We start from the raw sequence: 22,593 nt of genomic DNA on the forward strand, positions 1-22,593 counted from the left end.
AGCTGGGCTTTACGGAAGAGTGGCCAGAAAAAAGCCATTGCTTAAAGAAAAAAATAAGCAAACACGTTTGGTGTTCACAAAAAGGCATGTGGGAGACTCCCCAAACATATGGAAGAAGGTACTCTGGTCAGATGAGACTAAAATTGAGCTTTTTGGCCATCAAGGAAAACACTGTCTGGCGCAAACCCAACACCTCTAATCACCCCAAGAACACCATCTCCACAGTGAAGCATGGTGGCAGCATCATGCTGTGGGGATGCTTTTCATTGGCAGGGACTGGGAAACTGGTTAGAATTGAAGGAATGACGGATGGAGCTAAATACAGGGAAATTATTGAGGGAAAACTGTTTCAGTCTTCCAGAGATTTGAGACTGGGACGGAGGTTCACCTTCCAGCAGGACAATGACCCTAAGCAAATTGCTAAAGCAACACTCAAGTGGTTTAAGGGGAACATTTAAATGTCTTGGAATGGCCTAGTCAAAGCCCAGACCTCAATCCAAATGACAATCTGTGGTATGACTTAAAGATTGCTGTACAACAGCGGAACCCATCCAACTCGATGGAGCTGGTGTAGTTTTGCCTTGAAGAATGGGCAAAATCCCAGTGGCTAGATGTGCCAAGCTTATTGAGACAGACATACTCCAAGAGACTTGCAGGTGTAACTGCTGCAAAATCTTGCTCTACAAAGTACTGACTTTGGGGGGGTGAATAGTTATGTACGCTCAAGCTCTGTTTTTTTTGTCTTACTTCTTGTTTGTTTCACCCCAAAAAATGTTGCATCTTCAAAAGTGGTAGGCATGTGGTGTAAATCAAATGATACAAACCCCCCAAAAAATCAATTTGAATTCCAGGTTGTAAGGCAACAAAATAGGAAAAATGCCAAGGGGGTGAATACTTTCACAAGCCACTGACAGAGCTTGAGAGGCTCTGCAGAGAACAATGGGAGAAACTCCCCAAATACAGGTGTGCCAAGCTTGTAGCGTCATACCCAAGAAGACTTGATGCTGTAATCGCTGCAAAGGTGCTTTAACAAAGTACTGAGTAAAGGATCTGAATACTTATGTAAATGTGATATAAAAAAAAAGGGGATAAATTAACAAAAACTTCAGAAATTGTTTTTGCTTCGTCATTATGGGGTATTGCACGTAGATTGATGAGGATTTTTTAAATCAACAGAATAATGATGTAAAGTAACAAATATGGAAAAGGTCAAGGGGTCTGAATACTTTCCGAAGGCACTGTAGGCCTACAACAAGAATACCATCTGTCCCGTCTCTCGTTTAATTTTACCCTCTTCAGAATAGTAAATAAATAGGCAATTTCTTTACCCCTTTTCATGGTCTCTAATTGGTAGTTACAGTCTTGTCTCATCGCTCCAACATGGACTCGGGAGAGGCAAAGGTCGAGAGCCATGCGTCCTCCGAAACACAACCCAATCAAACCGCATTGCTTCTTGACACAATGCCCACTTAACCCGGAAGCCAGCCGAACGAATGTGTCGGAGGAAATACCGTACACCTGACAACCGTGTCAGCATGCACTGTGCCCAGCCTGCCACAGGAGTCGCTAGTGTGCAATGGGACAAGGACATCCCTGCCGGCCAAATCCTCCCCTAACCCGGATGACGCTGGGCCAATTGTGCACCAATTGGGTCTCCCGATTGCGGCCGGCTGCGACAGAGCCTGGACTCGAACCCAGAATCTCTAGTGGCACAGCTAGCACTATGATGCAGTGCCCTAGACCACTGCACCACTCGGGAAGCACATAAATAAGCAATTTCAAGTATTTTTCTCTATGCCATCCGATCCAGAGTGCAGTTTATTAATGATGGAACAGACGGTTGTTGGTTACCTCTTTAGTTTACGTCTGAATACTGCAATTAAACATTTCTCGAGTAGACAATATCGCATTTAAACATATTTTCATAACCATTGCATAATACATTCTTTAACTTTTCTGCTAATGATGGATTCATATTCACAAAGTAGCTGTAGCCTACAACAAATTACCTATTAGAGTTGCTATTATTTCAAGTGTTTAGCTCTATGCATCAGAAAGGAAGCGTGGTTTATAACATACAGTAGAATTTAACAGGTGAACAGACAGTTGATCTTTTGCATTGAAGTGTGTATGGCTACCACTGTGAGTAGGCAATGTTTCAGAATTTTTGGGCCGTGCAGCATAGGTTTGAGAAAAAATCTATTCAAAACATTGGGCCCTTTTAAATTCAAACGATCTGTTTACATGTCCACAGAAATTTGTAATTGTTGTCTTTCATAAACTTTTTGTCTGTCAGATAGCCTAGGCCTACAGCAAATGTCACTGCAAAAGTTTAACATTCTGCCATAACCTCCAAAGACATTCATAACGGGAAACATGCATGTATGACACGCACAAAGTTTATAAAACTCAATATTTTTGTACGTGCGCAGTCTTTTCAGAAATGACACATGCAGATATTTACACAAGATATATAAATGAGGCCCCTGGACCCAGGGAATGAATGAGGGCCCATCAGGGGTGTGTGCTTAGCCCCCTCCTGTACTCCCCATTTACCCAAGACTGTGGGCCCCGCAGGACTTCAGCTCTATCATCAAGTTTGCTGATGAGACGATGGTGGTAGGCCTGACCACCAACGGCAGTGTGTTGCCAGGACAACAACCTCTCAACGTCAGTAAGACCAAGGAGCTGATCGTGGACTACAGGAAACAGGGGGGGTGCACACCCCCAAACTGTTTCCATTCTCCCGTCCAGGTGCATCAAGGCTCAGACAAACAGACTCCTAAAGAGCTTCTATCCCATGGCCAGAAGACTTAAATGGAGGAAACACTGTGCACCTGGCAACGATGTCAGCATGCACTGTGCCCAGCCTGCCGCAGGAGTCGCTAGAGCGTGATGGGGCAAGGACATCCCTGCCGGCCAAACCCTCCCCTAACCTGGACGATGCTGGGCCAATTGTGCGCCGCTCCATGGGTCTCCCGGTCGCGGCCAGCTGCAACAGAGCCTGGACTCAAACCAGGATCAAGTCCAGCTAGCACTGTGATACAGTGCCTTAGACCACTGCACCACTCGAGAGTCTCTACCTACTCAGACACACTCACACACAACCTTCACTTTTACTCTTAGTCACATACACACCCACAAACCCACGCTCCTGCTAAAATGCTTATTGATTAGATTTATTACCACCATTACACTGCTGTTCATTGATTGCCATTATTATTAGTATCCATCTATTTATCCTGCTACTTGTAACTATTGTTTGGCCGGGGTATGCAGTTATTGTAAATAATTATTTGTCCTTAAATGACTTGCCTAGTTAAATAAAGGTTACATTTAAATTTTTTAAATTCTTTTTATATTACCATAAATATTTATCTATTCATGTTACCAGTCACTTTTCAGCCTATACATTAAATGTACTGTTAGATATCAATTATACGGCTAAATATCAGTAATATTAGGCTACAATTAGAGTTGTAGCTAGCCTCAGTTGATGAATTGGGGTGTCATGTGCTCGTGGGAAATGTGAAACTGGGAAGTCCATCATGAATGTGTTCATGTGCCTTTAAAGTCGGGAAAAATTCTTCAACCAATAAGATTTTATTTATCTTGGTAAGCAAGCTAACATTGCAAATAATAAAGTCATTTATACATTGACATATGGTCTAACTAGCTACATTCTCCATATCGATAAGGTTGTAATTGTCAGAAACAGATTTGTCGTCATCTTTTGGTTGAAAAGGTGAAAGGTCAGTGGTGAAACGTCACAACTCGGCAACTTGGGTAACAACCTTTTCTCAGATTTTCTTACTTGTATTTCCGACTTGGAAGGTCGTTCAAGGGAAATTCCCCACTGGGAACTAGGAGATTCTGATAACGCTGATAGTCCCACATGAATTAGCCTATGTGATATTAGTGCCAAAAAGATGTAGACAAATTAATCTCTACTGAACCCAAAAATCTAAACTCAGGAAATCAACTTGATATAAATTTTTTTTTTAAATACTGTACCAAGTTTAACAAAAGTCTAGTACACTTATTTCTTTATGGAACACTTTGAATGGATTTACTGCTAACCTACAAAGCATTACATGGGCTTGCTCCTACCTATCTTTCCGATTTGGTCCTGCCGTACATACCTACATGTACGCTACGGTCACAAGACGCAGGCCTCCTAATTGTCCCTAGAATTTCTAAGCAAACAGCTGGCGGCAGGGGTTTCTCCTATAGAGCTCCATTTTTATGGAATGGTCTGCTTACCCATGTGAGAGATGCAGACTCGGTCTCAACATTTAAGTCTTTATTGAAGACTCATCTCTTCAGTAGGTCCTATGATTGAGTGTAGTCTGGCCCAGGAGTGTGAAGGTGAACGGAAAGGCACTGGAGCAAGGAACCACTCTTGCTGTCTCTGCCTGGCCGGTTCCCCTCTCTCCACTGGGATTCTCTGCCTCCAACCCTATTACAGGGGCTGAGTCACTGGCCTACTGGTGCTCTTCCATAGGAGGGGTGCGTCACTTGAGTGGGTTGAGTCACTGACGTGGTCCCCCTGTCTGGGTTGTGCCGTGCCGGAGATCTTTGTGGGCTATACTCGGCCTTGTGTCAGGATGGTAAGTTGGTGGTTGAAGGTATCCCTCTAGTGGTGTGGGGGCTGTGCATTGGCAAAGTGTGTGGGGTTATATCCTGCCTGTTTGGCCCTGTCCGGGGGTATCATCGGATGGTGCCACAGTGTCTCCTGACCCCCAGAGTATTGACTGGCAGGTTTGCTGGTCTATAGCTGCCTCTACTCTGTCCAGAGTAATGACTGGCAGGTTGGCTGGTCTATAGCTGCCTCTACTCTGTCCAGAGTATTGACTGGCAGGTTGGCTGGTCTATAGCTGCCTCTACTGTGTCCAGAGTATTGACTGGCAGGTTGGCTGGTCTATAGCTGCCTCTACTCTGTCCAGAGTATTGACTGGTAGGTTGGCTGGTCTATAGCTGCCTCTACTGTGCCCAGAGCGCTGACTGGTAGGTTGACTGGTCTATAGCTGCCTCTACTGTGTCCAGAGTAATGACTGGTAGGTTGACTGGTCTATAGCTGCCTCTACTCTGCCCAGAGTAATGACTGGCAGGTTGGCTGGTCTATAGCTGCCTCTACTCTGTCCAGAGTAATGACTGGCAGGTTGGCTGGTCTATAGCTGCCTCTACTGTGTCCAGATTATTGACTGGCAGGATGGCTGGTCTATAGCTGCCTCTAATGTGTCCAGAGTATTGACTGGCAGGTTGGCTGGTCTATACCTGCCTCTACTGTGTCCAGAGTATTGACTGGTAGGTTGGCTGGTCTATAGCTGCCTCTACTGTGTCCAGAGTAATGACTGGCAGGTTGGCTGGTCTATAGCTGCCTCTACTGTGTCCAGAGTATTGACTGGCAGGTTGGCTGGTCTATAGCTGCCTCTACTGTGTCCAGAGTAATGACTGGCAGGTTGGCTGGTCTATAGCTGCCTCTACTCTGTCCATAGTATTGACTGGTAGGTTGGCTGGTCTATAACTGCCTCTACTGTGCCCAGAGCGCTGACTGGTAGGTTGACTGGTCTATAGTTGCCTCTACTGTGTCCAGAGTAATGCCTGGTAGGTTGACTGGTCTATAGCTGCCTCTACTGTGTCCAGAGTATTGACTGGCAGGTTGGCTGGTCTATAGCTGCCTCTACTGTGTCCATAGTAATGACTGGCAGGTTGGCTGGTCTATAGCTGCCTCTACTGTGTCCAGAGTAATGACTGGCAGGTTGGCTGGTCTATAGCTGCCTCTACTGTGTCCAGAGTAATGACTGGCAGGTTGGCTGGTCTATAGCTGCCTCTACTGTGCCCAGAGTATTGACCTGTAGGTTGGCTGGTCTATAGCTGCCTCTACTGTGTCCAGAGTAATGGCTGGCAGGTTGGCTGGTCTATAGCTGCCTCTACTGTGCCCAGAGTATTGACCTGTAGGTTGGCTGGTCTATAGCTGCCTCTACTGTGTCCAGAGTAATGACTGGCAGGTTGGCTGGTCTATAGCTGCCTCTACTGTGCCCAGAGTATTGACCTGTAGGTTGGCTGGTCTATAGCTGCCTCTACTGTGTCCAGAGTATTGACTGGCAGGTTGGCTGGTCTATAGCTGCCTCTACTGTGCCCAACTGACTCATTATTATAAATGTAATGCATTATTATTACAAAGCAGCAAACAGCGTATTGTTATTAATATTGTGTTTACTAATAGGTTGTAAAAACAGTAAAAAGTCACCTGTACTCACATACTGTCTCTACTCTCCACAATGTCTAGAGTGCTCTTTGACTACTTTATGGATAGAACAACCATTCTAATGTTAATTGTTAGTGTAATGTAATGTATTCGCCTCTTAAATCACAAGTACCACAAACATGACTATAACTAAACAACAATAAGGCCAACATTTACAGGGAACTTATAGCTGGACCCCATCACGGCCGAAATTAATACATTCACACACACGCTCACTCACACACACACAGTGATATACCGCTGACAGACACACACACACACACACACACACACACACACACACACACACACACACACACACACACACACACACACACACACACACACACACACACACACACACACACACACACACACACACACACACACACACACACACACACACACACACATTGATACAGACGTCAAGTGACACATTCAAAGATACACAAGCGGATATAGAACTGGCATATTTATATAGATACGTAAAAACACCCATGTGCAGAAGTGACATTTTCACACAGACACAGAAGCTCATCCACTTACATGGCCCTTCCTGCAAACTCTGACACGTATGCAAACATAACTGACATTCACACACACTCCCACAAATACACACCATCAAACTGGAAGTGACTAAGAGCAGGCTGGCCAGATAGGTTGAGAAGGGGCAGGGGGAGACGGGTTGAGGAAGGGGGAGGCAGGGGGATACGTGTGACAGCGTGGGAGGAACAGCTCTCACAAACACACACTCATTATCTGGTCAATGTAGAGCAGAGTCACCTGGTGAAAGCAACCGATAGAGACAGAGAGAAAGAAGGAAGTGCTTCTCATAGGAAGTGCTTCTGTAGCTCTCTTCCCGCGACAGACAGACAGACAGACAGACAGACAGACAGACAGACAGACAGACAGACAGACAGACAGACAGACAGACAGACAGACAGACAGACAGAGCTGCACTTCCTAACCTCCTGCCAAATGTATGACCATTTTAGAGACACATATTTCCCTCAGATTACACAGACCCACAAAGAATTAGAAAACAAATCCACTTTTGATAAACTCATATCTTTTGAGTGAACCTTGACCTATTCACCGGACGTGCTACCTGTCCCAGATCTGCTGTTTTCAACTCTCTAGAGACAGCAGGAGCAGTAGAGATACTCTCAAAGATCGGCTATGAAAAGCCAACTGCCACTTACTCTTGTGTTACTGACTTGTTGCACCCTCGACAACTTCTATGATTATTATTATTTGACCCTGCTGGTCATCTATGAACATTTGAACATCTAGGCCATGCGCTGTTATAATCTCCACCCTGCACAGCCAGAAGAGGACTGGCCACCCCTCATAGCCTGGTTCCTCTCTAGGTTTCTTCCTAGGTTTTGGCCTTTCTAGGGAGTTTTTCCTAGTCACCGTGCTTCTACACCTGCATTGCTTGCTGTTTGGGGTTTTAGGCTGGGTTTCTGTACAGCACTGAGATATCAGCTGATGTAAGAAGGGCTATATAAATACATTTGATGATTTGATGATGATGATGAAATACCACAATGTGCGTTGTTTTTTCATACGTCTCTTGACCTAACTGACTATCAGCAGCTGTAAAGAACACTGAATCATCTCTTCCTGAAAAACCTGTGAATCATGCTGATGTCCATATTCACAAGAAGACCTTCATTCCCCTAACCTAGTCCCAGATCTGTTTGTGCTGTCTTGTCAACTCATAGTCATGCCATGCTAGTACCAACAGATCTGGGACCAGATTATAAGTTCCCCATACATGTTGGCCTTTTTTGTTGTTTAGTTATAGTCATGTTTGTGGTACCTGTGATTTACTGATAAAGAGGATTTACTGATTAAGAGGTTATTCTATCCATAAAGTAGTCAAAGAAGACCACTCTCTAGACATTGTTTGGCCCTGTCCGGGGGTATCATCGGATGGGGCCACAGTGTCTCCTGACTCTCCTGTCTCAGCCTCCAGTATTTATGCTGCAGTAGTTTATGTGTCGGGGGGCTAGGATCAGTCTGTTATATCTGGAGTATTTCTCCTGTCTTATCCAGTGTCCTGTGTGAATTTAAGTATGCTCTCTCTCTCTCGGAGGACCTGAGCACTAGGACCATGCCTCAGGACTACCTGGCATGATGACTCCTTGCTGTCCCCAGTCCACCTGGCCGTGCTGACCTGTTGCACCTTCGACAACCACTATGATTATTATTATTTGACCCTGCTGGTCATTTATGAACATTTTAACATCTTGGCCATATTCTGTTATAATCTCCACCCGGCACAGCCAGAAGAGGACTGGCCACCCCTCATAGCCTGGTTCCTCTCTAGGTTTCTTCCTAGGTGTTGGCCTTTCTGGGGAGTTTTTCCTAGCCACCGTGCTTCTACACCTGCATTGCTTGCTGTTTGGGGTTTTAGGCTGGATTTCTGTACAGCACTTTGAGATATCAGCTGATGTAAGAAGGACTATATAAATACATTTGATTTGATAAGATGATGAGGCTACTCATTTTCTATTGCATGACTCCACAGTAATTGTGACGTGACCAAATCATGGGCTGGTGCCACCATTGGAAAATGTTCTTACACATAGAATAGAACAATGACAGGATCTTTAGACTATGCTCTCACACTAGTCCCCAGTTTGGAAATACTCATGTTACTAAATTTAAAAAATGCTATATTAGATGAACGTTTCTAAACGTTTTAAAATATGTCTGGAGGTTAGGCTATACATTAAAATAATCCAAAAGTAATCAAAATGTAATAGAGTAATCCAAAAAAGTATGTTACTGATTACTTTATTTTTCATGTAACTAATCACAAACGGATTAGATTTTTCAAGTAATTATCCCAACCCTGTCTACATCTACCTCAATTACTCCAATATCCCTTCACAATGTACATTTGGTAGTGGCATTGGCCCTGTATGTAGCTTACACTGTCCTGTTTTATTTTTCCTTTCTTATTTCTCTGTTTTTTTGTTGTAATATCTTGATATTGAATACTGCACTGTTGGGAAGGTCTTGCAAGTTAAGCATTTCACTGTACTTATGCATGTGACAAATACAACTCGAAATGTCAAATGCACTACTGAGAATTAACATAGGAAACAATTGAGTGACATCATCAATGGCTTCAAGAAGTCTGATTTATTACTGTCCCTGATTAATGAAAAAATGAATACAAGACAACATTTCAGAAGACTCACCCATCAGAGGTGGGACAGACACCGTTGAAATGTAGTGGAAGACTCATGGATTTCTCACTCGTCATGGACTGACAGTCAGGAACAGGTGGTTCTGGCTGTTCTTCCCTGATAAACACAGAATAACATTTCAATTCCAACCAAGCTTAACTTTTTGTTGTTGATAACCCCCCTATAGAAGAACACTGCTCGAGCTATCACCCTTCAGGGGTTTGTAAAGACTTTAAAGGGCAATTCCGCCACTTTTCAACCTCCATCTTCTCCAGCACCAAAACAACGTCTACATACACTCACCAACCAATTTATTAGGTACACCAACCCGTTCCACTTTAAGCCAAACACTCCACAGAGCTGGGCTTTACGGAAGAGTGGCCAGAAAAAAGCCATTGCTTAAAGAAAAAGATAAGCAAACACGTTTGGTGTTCACAAAAAGGCATGTGGGAGACTCTCCAAACATATGGAAGAAGGTACTCTGGTCAGATGAGACTAAAATCGAGCTTTTTGGCCATCAAAGATAACACTGTCTGGCGCAAACCCAACACCTCTCATCACCCCAAGAACACCATCTCCACAGTGAAGCATGGTGGCAGCATCATGCTGTGGACATGCTTTTCATCGGCAGGGACTGGGAAACTGGTTAGAATTGAAGGAATGACGGATGGCGCTACATACAGGGAAATTCTTGAGGGAAACCTGTGTCAGTCTTCCAGAGATTTGAGAGTGGGACGGAGGTTCACCTTCCAGCAGGACAATGACCCTAAGCATATTGCTAAAGCAACACTCAAGTGGTTTAAGGGGAACATTTAAATGTCTTGGAATGGCCTAGTCAAAGCCCAGACCTCAATCCAAATGACAATCTGTGGTATGACTTAAAGATTTCTGTACACCAGCGGAACCCATCCAACTCGAAGGAGCTGGTGTAGTTTTGCCTTGAAGAATGGGCAAAAATCCCAGTGGCAAGATGTGCCAAGCTTATTGAGACATACTCCAAGAGACTTGCAGGTGTAACTGCTGCAAAATGTTGCTCTACAAAGTACTGACTTTGGGGGGGGGTGAATAGTTATGTACGCTCAAGTTCTGTTTTTTTGTCTTATTTCTTGTTTGTTTCACACAAAAAATGTTGCATCTTCAAAAGTGGTAGGCATGTGGTGTAAATCAAATGATACAAACCCCCCAAAAATCAATTTGAATTCCAGGTTGTAAGGCAACAAAATAGGAAAAATGCCAAGGGGGTGAATACTTTCGCAAGCCACTGACAGAGCTTGAGAGGCTCTGCAGAGAACAATGGGAGAAACTCCCCAAATACAGGTGTGCCAAGCTTGTAGCGTCATACCCAAGAAGACTTGATGCTGTAATCGCTGCAAAGGTGCTTTAACAAAGTACTGAGTAAAGGATCTGAATACTTATGTAAATGTGATATAAAAAAAGGGGATAAATTAACAAAAACTTCAGAAACTGTTTTTGCTTCGTCATTATGGGGTATTGCACGTAGATTGATGAGGATTTTTTAAATCAACAGAATAATGATGTAAAGTAACAAATATGGAAAAGGTCATGGGGTCTGAATACTTTCCGAAGGCACTGTAGGCCTACAACAAGAATACCATCCGTCCCGTCTCTCGTTTAATTTTACCCTCTTCAGAGTAGTAAATAAATAGGCAATTTCTTAATTTTTTTACCCCTTTTTCATGGTCTCCAATTGGTAGTTACAGTCTTGTCTCATCACTCCAACATGGACTCGGGAGAGGCGAAGGTCGAGAGCCGTGCATCCTCCGAAACACAACCCAATCAAACCGCATTGCTTCTTGACACAATGCCCACTTAACCCGGAAGCCAGCCGAACGAATGTGTCGGAGGAAATACCATACACCTGGCAACCGTGTCAGCATGCACTGTGCCCAGCCTGCCACAGGAGTCGCTAGTGTGCAATGGGACAAGGACATCCCTGCCGGCCAAATCCTCCCCTAACCCGGATGACGCTGGGCCAATTGTGCACCAATTGGGTCTCCCGATTGCGGCCGGCTGCGACAGAGCCTGGACTCGAACCCAGAATCTCTAGTAGCACAGCTAGCACTATGATGCAGTGCCCTAGACCACTGCACCACTCGGGAGGCACATAAATAAGCAATTTCAAGTATTTTGCTCTATGCCATCCGATCCAGAGTGCAGTTTATTAATGATGGAACAGACGGTTGTTGGTTACCTCTTTAGTTTACGTCTGAATACTGCAATTAAACATTTCTCGAGTAGACAATATCGCATTTAAACATATTTTCATAACCATTGCATAATACATTCTTTAACTTTTCTGCTAATGATGGATTCATATTCACAAAGTAGCTGTAGCCTACAACAAATTACCTATTAGAGTTGCTATTATTTCAAGTGTTTAGCTCTATGCATCAGAAAGGAAGCGTGGTTTATAACATACAGTAGAATTTAACAGGTGAACAGACAGTTGATCTTTTGCATTGAAGTGTGTATGGCTACCACTGTGAGTAGGCAATGTTTCAGAATTTTTGGGCCGTGCAGCATAGGTTTGAGAAAAAATCTATTCAAAACATTGGGCCCTTTTAAATTAAAACGATCTGTTTACATGTCCACAGAAATTTGTAATTGTTGTCTTTCATAAACTTTTTGTCTGTCAGATAGCCTAGGCCTACAGCAAATGTCACTGCAAAAGTTTAACATTCTGCCATAACCTCCAAAGACATTCATAACGGGAAACATGCATGTATGGCACGCACAAAGTTTATAAAACTCAATATTTTTGTACGTGCGCAGTCTTTTCAGAAATGACACATGCAGATATTTACACAAGATATATAAATGAGGCCCCTGGACCCAGGGAATGAATGAGGGCCCATCAGGGGTGTGTGCTTAGCCCCCTCCTGTACTCCCCATTTACCCAAGACTGTGGGCCCCGCAGGACTTCAGCTCTATCATCAAGTTTGCTGATGAGACGATGGTGGTAGGCCTGACCACCAACGGCAGTGTGTTGCCAGGACAACAACCTCTCAACGTCAGTAAGACCAAGGAGCTGATCGTGGACTACAGGAAACAGGGGGGGTGCACACCCCCAAACTGTTTCCATTCTCCCGTCCAGGTGCATCAAGGCTCAGACAAACAGACTCCTAAAGAGCTTCTATCCCATGGCCAGAAGACTTAAATGGAGGAAACACTGTGCACCTGGCAACGATGTCAGCATGCACTGTGCCCAGCCTGCCGCAGGAGTCGCTAGAGCGTGATGGGGCAAGGACATCCCTGCCGGCCAAACCCTCCCCTAACCTGGACGATGCTGAGCCAATTGTGCGCCGCTCCATGGGTCTCCCGGTCGCGGCCAGCTGCAACAGAGCCTGGACTCAAACCAGGATCAAGTCCAGCTAGCACTGTGATACAGTGCCTTAGACCACTGCACCACTCGAGAGTCTCTACCTACTCAGACACACTCACACACAACCTTCACTTTTACTCTTAGTCACATACACACCCACAAACCCACGCTCCTGCTAAAATGCTTATTGATTAGATTTATTACCACCATTACACTGCTGTTCATTGATTGCCATTATTATTAGTATCCATCTATTTATCCTGCTACTTGTAACTATTGTTTGGCCGGGGTATGCAGTTATTGTAAATAATTATTTGTCCTTAAATGACTTGCCTAGTTAAATAAAGGTTACATTTAAATTTTTTAAATTCTTTTTATATTACCATAAATATTTATCTATTCATGTTACCAGTCACTTTTCAGCCTATACATTAAATGTACTGTTAGATATCAATTATACGGCTAAATATCAGTAATATTAGGCTACAATTAGAGTTGTAGCTAGCCTCAGTTGATGAATTGGGGTGTCATGTGCTCGTGGGAAATGTGAAACTGGGAAGTCCATCATGAATGTGTTCATGTGCCTTTAAAGTCGGGAAAAATTCTTCAACCAATAAGATTTTATTTATCTTGGTAAGCAAGCTAACATTGCAAATAATAAAGTCATTTATACATTGACATATGGTCTAACTAGCTACATTCTCCATATCGATAAGGTTGTAATTGTCAGAAACAGATTTGTCGTCATCTTTTGGTTGAAAAGGTGAAAGGTCAGTGGTGAAACGTCACAACTCGGCAACTTGGGTAACAACCTTTTCTCAGATTTTCTTACTTGTATTTCCGACTTGGAAGGTCGTTCAAGGGAAATTCCCCACTGGGAACTAGGAGATTCTGATAACGCTGATAGTCCCACATGAATTAGCCTATGTGATATTAGTGCCAAAAAGATGTAGACAAATTAATCTCTACTGAACCCAAAAATCTAAACTCAGGAAATCAACTTGATATTAAATTTTTTTTTAAATACTGTACCAAGTTTAACAAAAGTCTAGTACACTTATTTCTTTATGGAACACTTTGAATGGATTTACTGCTAACCTACAAAGCATTACATGGGCTTGCTCCTACCTATCTTTCCGATTTGGTCCTGCCGTACATACCTACATGTACGCTACGGTCACAAGACGCAGGCCTCCTAATTGTCCCTAGAATTTCTAAGCAAACAGCTGGCGGCAGGGGTTTCTCCTATAGAGCTCCATTTTTATGGAATGGTCTGCTTACCCATGTGAGAGATGCAGACTCGGTCTCAACATTTAAGTCTTTATTGAAGACTCATCTCTTCAGTAGGTCCTATGATTGAGTGTAGTCTGGCCCAGGAGTGTGAAGGTGAACGGAAAGGCACTGGAGCAAGGAACCACTCTTGCTGTCTCTGCCTGGCCGGTTCCCCTCTCTCCACTGGGATTCTCTGCCTCCAACCCTATTACAGGGGCTGAGTCACTGGCCTACTGGTGCTCTTCCATAGGAGGGGTGCGTCACTTGAGTGGGTTGAGTCACTGACGTGGTCCCCCTGTCTGGGTTGTGCCGTGCCGGAGATCTTTGTGGGCTATACTCGGCCTTGTGTCAGGATGGTAAGTTGGTGGTTGAAGGTATCCCTCTAGTGGTGTGGGGGCTGTGCATTGGCAAAGTGTGTGGGGTTATATCCTGCCTGTTTGGCCCTGTCCGGGGGTATCATCGGATGGTGCCACAGTGTCTCCTGACCCCCAGAGTATTGACTGGCAGGTTTGCTGGTCTATAGCTGCCTCTACTCTGTCCAGAGTAATGACTGGCAGGTTGGCTGGTCTATAGCTGCCTCTACTCTGTCCAGAGTATTGACTGGCAGGTTGGCTGGTCTATAGCTGCCTCTACTGTGTCCAGAGTATTGACTGGCAGGTTGGCTGGTCTATAGCTGCCTCTACTCTGTCCAGAGTATTGACTGGTAGGTTGGCTGGTCTATAGCTGCCTCTACTGTGCCCAGAGCGCTGACTGGTAGGTTGACTGGTCTATAGCTGCCTCTACTGTGTCCAGAGTAATGACTGGTAGGTTGACTGGTCTATAGCTGCCTCTACTCTGCCCAGAGTAATGACTGGCAGGTTGGCTGGTCTATAGCTGCCTCTACTCTGTCCAGAGTAATGACTGGCAGGTTGGCTGGTCTATAGCTGCCTCTACTGTGTCCAGATTATTGACTGGCAGGATGGCTGGTCTATAGCTGCCTCTAATGTGTCCAGAGTATTGACTGGCAGGTTGGCTGGTCTATACCTGCCTCTACTGTGTCCAGAGTATTGACTGGTAGGTTGGCTGGTCTATAGCTGCCTCTACTGTGTCCAGAGTAATGACTGGCAGGTTGGCTGGTCTATAGCTGCCTCTACTGTGTCCAGAGTATTGACTGGCAGGTTGGCTGGTCTATAGCTGCCTCTACTGTGTCCAGAGTAATGACTGGCAGGTTGGCTGGTCTATAGCTGCCTCTACTCTGTCCATAGTATTGACTGGTAGGTTGGCTGGTCTATAACTGCCTCTACTGTGCCCAGAGCGCTGACTGGTAGGTTGACTGGTCTATAGCTGCCTCTACTGTGTCCAGAGTAATGCCTGGTAGGTTGACTGGTCTATAGCTGCCTCTACTGTGTCCAGAGTATTGACTGGCAGGTTGGCTGGTCTATAGCTGCCTCTACTGTGTCCATAGTAATGACTGGCAGGTTGGCTGGTCTATAGCTGCCTCTACTGTGTCCAGAGTAATGACTGGCAGGTTGGCTGGTCTATAGCTGCCTCTACTGTGTCCAGAGTAATGACTGGCAGGTTGGCTGGTCTATAGCTGCCTCTACTGTGCCCAGAGTATTGACCTGTAGGTTGGCTGGTCTATAGCTGCCTCTACTGTGTCCAGAGTAATGGCTGGCAGGTTGGCTGGTCTATAGCTGCCTCTACTGTGCCCAGAGTATTGACCTGTAGGTTGGCTGGTCTATAGCTGCCTCTACTGTGTCCAGAGTAATGACTGGCAGGTTGGCTGGTCTATAGCTGCCTCTACTGTGCCCAGAGTATTGACCTGTAGGTTGGCTGGTCTATAGCTGCCTCTACTGTGTCCAGAGTATTGACTGGCAGGTTGGCTGGTCTATAGCTGCCTCTACTGTGCCCAACTGACTCATTATTATAAATGTAATGCATTATTATTACAAAGCAGCAAACAGCGTATTGTTATTAATATTGTGTTTACTAATAGGTTGTAAAAACAGTAAAAAGTCACCTGTACTCACATACTGTCTCTACTCTCCACAATGTCTAGAGTGCTCTTTGACTACTTTATGGATAGAACAACCATTCTAATGTTAATTGTTAGTGTAATGTAATGTATTCGCCTCTTAAATCACAAGTACCACAAACATGACTATAACTAAACAACAATAAGGCCAACATTTACAGGGAACTTATAGCTGGACACCATCACGGCCGAAATTAATACATTCACACACACGCTCACTCACACACACACAGTGATATACCGCTGACACACACACACACACACACACACACACACACACACACACACACACACACACACACACACACACACACACACGTCAAGTGACACATTCAAAGATACACAAGCGGATATAGAACTGGCATATTTATATAGATACGTAAAAACACCCATGTGCAGAAGTGACATTTTCACACAGACACAGAAGCTCATCCACTTACATGGCCCTTCCTGCAAACTCTGACACGTATGCAAACATAACTGACATTCACACACACTCCCACAAATACACACCATCAAACTGGAAGTGACTAAGAGCAGGCTGGCCAGATAGGTTGAGAAGGGGCAGGGGGAGACGGGTTGAGGAAGGGGGAGGCAGGGGGATACGTGTGACAGCGTGGGAGGAACAGCTCTCACAAACACACACTCATTATCTGGTCAATGTAGAGCAGAGTCACCTGGTGAAAGCAACCGATAGAGACAGAGAGAAAGAAGGAAGTGCTTCTCATAGGAAGTGCTTCTGTAGCTCTCTTCCCGCGACAGACAGACAGACAGACAGACAGACAGACAGACAGACAGACAGACAGACAGACAGACAGACAGACAGACAGACAGACAGACAGACAGACAGACAGACAGAGCTGCACTTCCTAACCTCCTGCCAAATGTATGACCATTTTAGAGACACATATTTCCCTCAGATTACACAGACCCACAAAGAATTAGAAAACAAATCCACTTTTGATAAACTCATATCTTTTGAGTGAACCTTGACCTATTCACCGGACGTGCTACCTGTCCCAGATCTGCTGTTTTCAACTCTCTAGAGACAGCAGGAGCAGTAGAGATACTCTCAAAGATCGGCTATGAAAAGCCAACTGCCACTTACTCTTGTGTTACTGACTTGTTGCACCCTCGACAACTTCTATGATTATTATTATTTGACCCTGCTGGTCATCTATGAACATTTGAACATCTAGGCCATGCGCTGTTATAATCTCCACCCTGCACAGCCAGAAGAGGACTGGCCACCCCTCATAGCCTGGTTCCTCTCTAGGTTTCTTCCTAGGTTTTGGCCTTTCTAGGGAGTTTTTCCTAGTCACCGTGCTTCTACACCTGCATTGCTTGCTGTTTGGGGTTTTAGGCTGGGTTTCTGTACAGCACTGAGATATCAGCTGATGTAAGAAGGGCTATATAAATACATTTGATGATTTGATGATGATGAAATACCACAATGTGCGTTGTTTTTTCATACGTCTCTTGACCTAACTGACTATCAGCAGCTGTAAAGAACACTGAATCATCTCTTCCTGAAAAACCTGTGAATCATGCTGATGTCCATATTCACAAGAAGACCTTCATTCCCCTAACCTAGTCCCAGATCTGTTTGTGCTGTCTTGTCAACTCATAGTCATGCCATGATAGTACCAACAGATCTGGGACCAGATTATAAGTTCCCCATACATGTTGGCCTTTTTTGTTGTTTAGTTATAGTCATGTTTGTGGTACCTGTGATTTACTGATAAAGAGGATTTACTGATTAAGAGGTTATTCTATCCATAAAGTAGTCAAAGAAGACCACTCTCTAGACATTGTTTGGCCCTGTCCGGGGGTATCATCGGATGGGGCCACAGTGTCTCCTGACTCTCCTGTCTCAGCCTCCAGTATTTATGCTGCAGTAGTTTATGTGTCGGGGGGCTAGGATCAGTCTGTTATATCTGGAGTATTTCTCCTGTCTTATCCAGTGTCCTGTGTGAATTTAAGTATGCTCTCTCTCTCTCGGAGGACCTGAGCACTAGGACCATGCCTCAGGACTACCTGGCATGATGACTCCTTGCTGTCCCCAGTCCACCTGGCCGTGCTGACCTGTTGCACCTTCGACAACCACTATGATTATTATTATTTGACCCTGCTGGTCATTTATGAACATTTTAACATCTTGGCCATATTCTGTTATAATCTCCACCCGGCACAGCCAGAAGAGGACTGGCCACCCCTCATAGCCTGGTTCCTCTCTAGGTTTCTTCCTAGGTGTTGGCCTTTCTGGGGAGTTTTTCCTAGCCACCGTGCTTCTACACCTGCATTGCTTGCTGTTTGGGGTTTTAGGCTGGATTTCTGTACAGCACTTTGAGATATCAGCTGATGTAAGAAGGACTATATAAATACATTTGATTTGATAAGATGATGAGGCTACTCATTTTCTATTGCATGACTCCACAGTAATTGTGACGTGACCAAATCATGGGCTGGTGCCACCATTGGAACATGTTCTTACACATAGAATAGAACAATGACAGGATCTTTAGACTATGCTCTCACACTAGTCCCCAGTTTGGAAATACTCATGTTACTAAATTTAAAAAATGCTATATTAGATGAACGTTTCTAAACGTTTTAAAATATGTCTGGGGGTTAGGCTATACATTAAAATAATCCAAAAGTAATAAAAATGTAATAGAGTAATCCAAAGAAGTATGTTACTGATTACTTTATTTTTCATGTAACTAATCACAAACGGATTAGATTTTTCAAGTAATTATCCCAACCCTGTCTACATCTACCTCAATTACTCCAATATCCCTTCACAATGTACATTTGGTACTGGCATTGGCCCTGTATGTAGCTTACACTGTCCTGTTTTTATTTTTCCTTTCTTATTTCTCTGTTTTTTTGTTGTAATATCTTGATATTGAATACTGCACTGTTGGGAAGGTCTTGCAAGTTAAGCATTTCACTGTACTTATGCATGTGACAAATACAACTCAAAATGTCAAATGTACTACTGAGAATTAACATAGGAAACAATTGAGTGACATCATCAATGGCTTCAAGAAGTCTGATTTATTACTGTCCCTGATTAATGAAAAAATTAATACAAGACAACATTTCAGAAGACTCACCCATCAGAGGTGGGACAGACACCGTTGAAATGTAGTGGAAGACTCATGGATTTCTCACTCGTCATGGACTGACAGTCAGGAACAGGTGGTTCTGGCTGTTCTTCCCTGATAAACACAGAATAACATTTCAATTCCAACCAAGCTTAACTTTTTGTTGTTGATAACCCCCCTATAGAAGAACACTGCTCGAGCTATCACCCTTCAGGGGGTTGTAAAGACTTTAAAGGGCAATTCCGCCACTTTTCAACCTCCATCTTCTCCAGCACCAAAACAACGTCTACATACACTCACCAACCAGTTTATTAGGTACACCAACCCGTTCACAAAAATGGATCACTCCTAGTTACTGTTCGATTGAATGTTTGAATGTGCAAAACCAGTGACATAAGCGACTGAGCTTGGTATGATCGTTGGTGCCAGGCCAACCAGATCCAGTATCTCAGAAACGGCCTCTTGGGCTTTTCACGCGCATGACAGTGTCTAGGGTTTACCGAGAGTGGTGTGACAAACTAAAAACATCCAGTCAGTGGCAGTCCTGTGAGCGAAAACAGCTCGTTGATGAGAGGTTGACGGAGAATGGCAAAAATCGCACAAGCAAAAAGACACACAGACACACAGACACAATACAACACAGTACAACAGCTGTGCGCAGAACGGCATCTCGGAACGCACAACTTGTCAATCCTTGTCACAAATGGGCTATTGCAGCAGACGACCATCAGCTAAAAACAAGAAGAAGTGGCTCCAGTGGGCATGCGATCAACAACACTGGACAATTGAGGAGTGGAAAAACATTGCCTCGTCCGACGAATCCCGGTGTCTGTTGTGTCATGCTGATGGCCGAGTCAGCATTTGGCGTAAGCAGCATGAGTCTATGGACCCATCCTGCCTGGTGTCAACGGTACAGACTGGTGGCGGTGGTGTACCTCCAACCAATCTGCAGCAATTGCCTGATAACATCGCATCAGCATGGACCAACATCCTTGTGGAACTTTTACGACTTGTAGAATCCCTGCCCCGAAGTATTCAGGCTGTTCTGGAGGCAAAGGGGGTCTGACCCGGTACTAGATGGGTGTTCCTAATAAACTGGCAGGTGAGTGTGTGAAAACAGCATGTTTCTATGATCTGTGGTTAAAAAAAAGATAAGGTGCGAAAATAAACACTTCTGTGACATCACAGGGTAGGATTCAAATATATTTTAAAAAAATGATTTTCAAAACCTGCAACGAGTTTAGCCTAAGGGAGGGTATTATCTTGCTCCCCACGTCACAGATTCACTGTTTTAACTTTTGATGATATCAACTTCTTAACTTTATAATTTTTCACATATGTTGACACGGTATTGTGCTGGAAATAATAAAAATGAGGTTGAAAAGTGGAGGCATTGCCCTTTAAGTAGACCATTTTAAAAACACAAATAGCAAGTACAGTGACTCGAGTGCTACAAAAACCCACAATACCATAACAAATTAAACATATTATTAAATATAGATCACCTTATTCCACCTGAGCTCTCGTTAGCATCAAGGTATGGCAGTATTTGTTGTGCTTCCTCTGAAGAGCCTCCATTTCCTATATGTTCACTTTCAGCATCAAGCACGTTTCGCATCGAGTTTCAAGGTAGTCAAATCAAATCAAAGTTTATTCGTCACGTGCACCGAATACAAGAGGTGTAGACCTTACAGTGAAATTCTTACTTACAGGCTCTAACCAACAGGGCAATTTTTAAGTAAAAAATAAATAAAATAGGTATTAGGTGAACAATATATAAGTAAATAAATAAAAACAGTAAAAAAGACAGTGAAAAGTAACAGTAGCGAGGCTATATACAGGCACCAGTTAGTCAGGCTGATTGAGGTAGTATGTACATGAAGGTATGGTTAAAGTGACATTGCATATATGATAAACAGAGAGTAGCAGCAGCGTAAAGAGGGGGTTGGGGGGGGCACACAATGCAAATAGTCCGGGTAGCCAATGTGCCGTGGCACCGGTTAGTCGGGTTAATTGAGGTAGTATGTACATGAATGTCTAGGTAAAGTGACTATGCATATATGAGAAACAGAGAGTAGCAGCAGCGTAAAGAGGGGTTTGGGGGGGCACACAATGCAAATAGTCCGGGTAGCCACCTGTTCAGGAGTCTTATGGCTTGGAGATGAAAGCTGTTGAGATGCCTCTTGGTCTTAGACTTGGCGCTCCGGTACCGCTTGCCATGCGTTAGTCGAGAGAACAGTCTATGACTGGGGTGGCTTGGGTCTTTGACAATTTTTAGGGCCTTCCTCTGACACCGCCTGGTATAGAGGTCCTGGATGGCAGGCAGCTTAGCCCCAGTGATGTACTGGGCTGTACGCACTACCCCCTGTAGTGCCTTGTGGTCAGAGGCCGAGCAGTTGCCATAGCCATTTGAAGTAGCCATTTTACAATGTAACTGTGGGTTGTGAATGCACAAACAAACAAAAAACATTAAAAAAGGTAGAACATCTGAAATATACAATCTAATTTAGTTTAGCAAGTATTTTAGGGTAGTAAAACAATTAAGGCATTGTAACTGTAAAAGAGGCATTGTAACTGTAAAAGAGGCATTGTAACTGTAAAAGAGGCATTGTAACTGTAAAAGAGGCATTGTAACTGTGAAAGAGGCATTGTAACTGTAAAAGAGGCATTGTCAAAAGAGCTGTCCACAACCCCCTTTTGGCCAATTTTGTGCCCATCTACACTGCGTTTAGAAAGTATTTTAGATTTTGTGTGGCTTTGTTGGTAGAGCTTGGCGTTTGCAACGCACGGGTTGTGGGTTTGATTCCCACGAGGGACGTGTACAAAAATGTATATATCACAACTGTAAGTTGCTCTGGATGAGTGTATCTGCTAAGTGACTAAAATGCAAACAACTTATTCCAGAAGTTGTGTTACAGCCTGAATTCAAAATGTATTAAATATATGTTTTTTTTCCCTCACACAGTTTTGAGATATTCATTTTCATATTAGTATTTTAAAATGACGAGTCTAGAACCGCAGCCGCTCCGTAGAAGCAGACGGAGCATGGTTTTGTGTCCGTGGTTGTACCTTTGCAATGCAGAAAACCGCTCCTCGGTACCCCAAACCATTCAAAACTAAATACCTATTTTACCATAGTTAAATGTTTTTCTTTCTGGCACATATTCGCAGGACGCTCTTAAAGGGGTACAAACAAATGAACCTTCACGAGTAAGGAATTATGAAAATATTTCAAATAAACCTTAACACTCGAGTTTATCAATGAAAATAGTTGATTTGTTGAATGTTGTTTTGTTGAAGACAAATTTAACGAGTTAAAGCAAGGTACAGTAGGTGTAGACTCTGCCCCACGCGCTATTGTTTGGAAAACTGCTATTAATATAACCAATTCATCGAAAAAA

The sequence above is a fragment of the Salmo trutta genome, chromosome 14, assembly GCF_901001165.1.
Source record: "Salmo trutta chromosome 14, fSalTru1.1, whole genome shotgun sequence".
Lineage (NCBI taxonomy): Eukaryota > Metazoa > Chordata > Actinopteri > Salmoniformes > Salmonidae > Salmo > Salmo trutta.